The 3,618-nt window shown below is 44.3% G+C and overlaps 1 non-coding gene across 1 annotated transcript; it reads right to left on the bottom strand.

Moving 5' to 3' along the window:
• Window positions 1-444: 444 nt before the first annotated feature.
• On the bottom strand, window positions 445-608 carry LOC147080839 (U1 spliceosomal RNA). Its single transcript, XR_015077029.1, has one exon. It is a non-coding gene; the product is annotated as a U1 spliceosomal RNA (small nuclear RNA).
• Window positions 609-3,618: the final 3,010 nt, after the last annotated feature.

The raw sequence follows: 3,618 nt of genomic DNA, 5'->3' as shown, positions 1-3,618 counted from the left end.
GGAGTAGGATTAATTGGATAGCCCTTTGAAAGAGCCGGCAGAGACACGATGGGCCGAATGGCCTGGTTGTGTGCTGTATGATTGTTTCTGTAGTGAATAAGGTTGAACATTTTGCCAAAGTGCAGAGTTGGCATGCAGCTTTGAAACATTTTTTGTATGCTGTGTATAATTGTTGATTTTTTGTGGAAAATGTGTAATTTCTTAGTAGTAAGGATGAATATAACTGTGAGTGTAAAGATGAAATGAAATGTGAGCGTTAGGATGGGTTATGATGCGATTTGAATAGGCCATTATGCAGAGTTATATTGTGTCACAGCTCCCTGTGTTGGGAATAAAGCGCAGTTAGAATTGAAAACAAAGCAAACGATATATATATATAACGGTATCTTTGACAGTTTAGTTGAAAAGAGAATGCTGTTGAAATTCTATTTTTTATTGTAAAGCCAGGGGAGAGCGCGAACGCAGTCCCCCACTACCACAAATTTTGCAGTCGAGTATCCCGCATTTGGGGACATCGCAGGCGTCAGCACACCCGAAGTGCAATGGGCTAGCCTCGTCCTGGGAGAACCACCTTCTTGATCATGGTCTCTCCCCTGCCAGGTAAGTATGCTTTCCAGCTGCACACACTGCCTCGCCACATCATTCACTGCCTCTTACCGTCTCAACGACTCCTTTTTTTAAATCACAATGTCCCTTCATTCAGAAAGTGCTGCTGTTTTCTCATGTCGATTCTGCTAAAATATTGCAATATATAATGATATACCCTTTGACAAAACGCTGCAATAATACAGAGCCGGCCATGCATATTTGCATATTGCCCTTAAAAGGAAACGAACGCTCCCTCAGTAACTGTCCTTCAGGCCACGGAAAGTTTTCTGGAAATAAATCTCTCCTTATATTTATTGCATCTGAAGTAAATGTTTGTCATATCTTCATATGAACAATAATTCGGAATCTGATGTCTTTGAAAAAGCAATTTTCAAGTTTTGCCCATAAAGACCGATAAGAGACATAGTGAGGTTCTGGCCCATCAAGTCTTCATCACTTGTCACATTCACTCACTGTGGTTGAAATATTTCACCAACAAACCCACCTTCATTTCTTTAAGCGGGTTTCACATTTTTTGTCTTATAATAGTCCTGTGAAGGGCCTTGGGACGTTTTTACTACGTTAAAGACGCTATATAAAGACAAGTTGTTGTTGGTGTTGTTGTTGTTTTTGTTTGCAATCTTTCTCACTCTTTTCAGTATGATCATTGTCCTCATAGTGAGTAAATGATATAAGGAAAAGCCACATTAAGAGCTTAAACGCGGAGCTGGGAATTAAATGTTCCTTAATGTTGTTATATGTAAGGGAGACACTGGAAATATTGAGGTACTCGAGCCAACGGTGCAGCAATCCTAACTTCCTCCAGCATGGTCAGTGCTTCCAGTAAGACTTTCTCCTGTTCCGTTTCAGTCATGCCGTAAATCAAAATGATGTCCTGTGGCAGGGAATATCACCAGGACCTTCTAAGAACCGTGGCATTTTCCTTTGCAAACAACATGAGAGGGCTGTCCTACGATGAGAGATTGTGTAGAATGGGCCTATACTCTCGGCAGTTTAGAAGAATGAGAGGTGATCTCATTGAAACATGCAAGATTCTGAAGGGGGTTGGCAGGGTAGATACTGAGAGGTTGTTTCCCCTGGCTGGAGTGTCTAGAACTAGGGGGCATAGTCCCAGGATAAGGGGTAGGCCATTTAAGACCGAGATGAGGAGGAATTTCTTCACTCAGAAGGTTGTGAACCTTTGGAGTTCTCTGCCCCAGAGGGCTGTGAATGCCGAGTCTTTGGGTATATTCAAGGCTGAGATTGATAGATTTTTGGACTCTAGGGTTATGGAGATCGAGCGGGAAAGTGGAGTTGAGGTCGATGACCGGCCATGATCTTATTGAATGGCGGAGCCGGCTCGAGGGGCCGCATGGCCTACTCCTGCTCTTATTTCTTATTTCTTAACCACATGCCGTCATCCACAAATAAAGAAGTAACAGAAAGGGTTACTTCTCCAAGAACTCTGCTGCCCGTATCCTAAGTCGCACCAAGTCCCATTTACCCATCACCCCCTGTGCTCGCTGACCTGCATTGGCTCATGGTCCAGCAACGCCTCGATTTTTAAATTCTCTTGTTTTCAAATCCCTCCACGGCATCGCCCCCCCCCTTTCCCTGTAACCTCCTCCAGCCCTGCAACCAATGCACTCTTTAAAGCCGCGTGGAAACGCAGAGCGCTGCAGGTCCCGCGCATCCGGTGAGCCGGCTTTTGAATAGAAAAAACGTGCACGTGCTGAATTTTGAATGGGCCGCACAGCCCGTTGACGGGGCGTGCGGGCCAAAGAAACAAATTAGAGGGACCGTTGCCTACAACCCTCCGAGGTCATATAATAGAACGATTGCAGCACAGAGGGAGGCCATTCGGCCCGTCGAGCCCGTGCCGACTCTCTGCAAGAGCACTTCAGCTAGTCCCACCCCCCTGCCTTTTCCCCGTAGCCCTGCAAATTCTTTTCTTTCAGGTACTTACCCAATTCTCTTCTGAAAGCCACAATTGAATTTGTCTCCAGCACCCTTTCAAGCAGTGATTTCCAGATGCTAACCGCTCGCTGCGTAAGAACATTTTCCCTCATGTCGCCTTTGATCTCTGTGATCATGCAATTTGGGCGTCTTGCGTATCCCCTACTTTATTCGCTCCGCCGGTGGCGGGCGTGCTTTCAGCTGCCTAGGCCCTAAACTCTGGAATTCCCTCCCGAAACCTCTCCGCCTCTCTCTCTCTCCTCCTTTCAGACGCTCCTTAAAACCTACCTTTTCGAGCAAGCTTTTGGTCATCTGTCCTAATATCTCCTTGTGCGGCTGGGTGTCAAATTTAGTTTGCTAACACTCCTGTGGAGTGCCTTGGGACGTTTCACTATGTTAAAGACGCTATATAAATACAAGATGATGAGTAAATAAGGATAAACTGTTTCCAGTGTCGGAAGGGTCAGTAACCAGGAGACACAGATTGAAGAAAATTTGCAAAAGAAGCAGAGGCGACAGTAGGATGTTTCCCCGCCTTCCCCACCCCAGCTCGAGGTGACCTAAGGTAAAAAGGTAATTTGGATAATATTTGAAGGTAAAATAATTGCAGGGCTTTGGTGAAAGAAGAGAGGAGTAGGATTAATTGGATAGCCCTTTGAAAGAGCCGGCAGAGACACGATGGGCCGAATGGCCTGGTTGTGTGCTGTATGATTGTTTCTGTAGTGAATAAGGTTGAACATTTTGCCAAAGTGCAGAGTTGGCATGCAGCTTTGAAACATTTTTTGTATGCTGTGTATAATTGTTGATTTTTTGTGGAAAATGTGTAATTTCTTAGTAGTAAGGATGAATATAACTGTGAGTGTAAAGATGAAATGAAATGTGAGCGTTAGGATGGGTTATGATGCGATTTGAATAGGCCATTATGCAGAGTTATATTGTGTCACAGCTCCCTGTGTTGGGAATAAAGCGCAGTTAGAATTGAAAACAAAGCAAACGATATATATATATAACGGTATCTTTGACAGTTTAGTTGAAAAGAGAATGCTGTTGAAATTCTATTTTTTATTGTAAAGC

The sequence above is a fragment of the Somniosus microcephalus genome, unplaced genomic scaffold (genome assembly GCF_052327205.1).
Source record: "Somniosus microcephalus isolate GS21.2 unplaced genomic scaffold, FLI_Smic_1.0 scaffold1097, whole genome shotgun sequence".
Taxonomy (NCBI): Eukaryota; Metazoa; Chordata; class Chondrichthyes; order Squaliformes; family Somniosidae; genus Somniosus; species Somniosus microcephalus.
The sequence above is the reverse complement of the archived record's forward strand: the minus strand, read 5'-3'. Positions and strand labels throughout refer to the sequence as shown.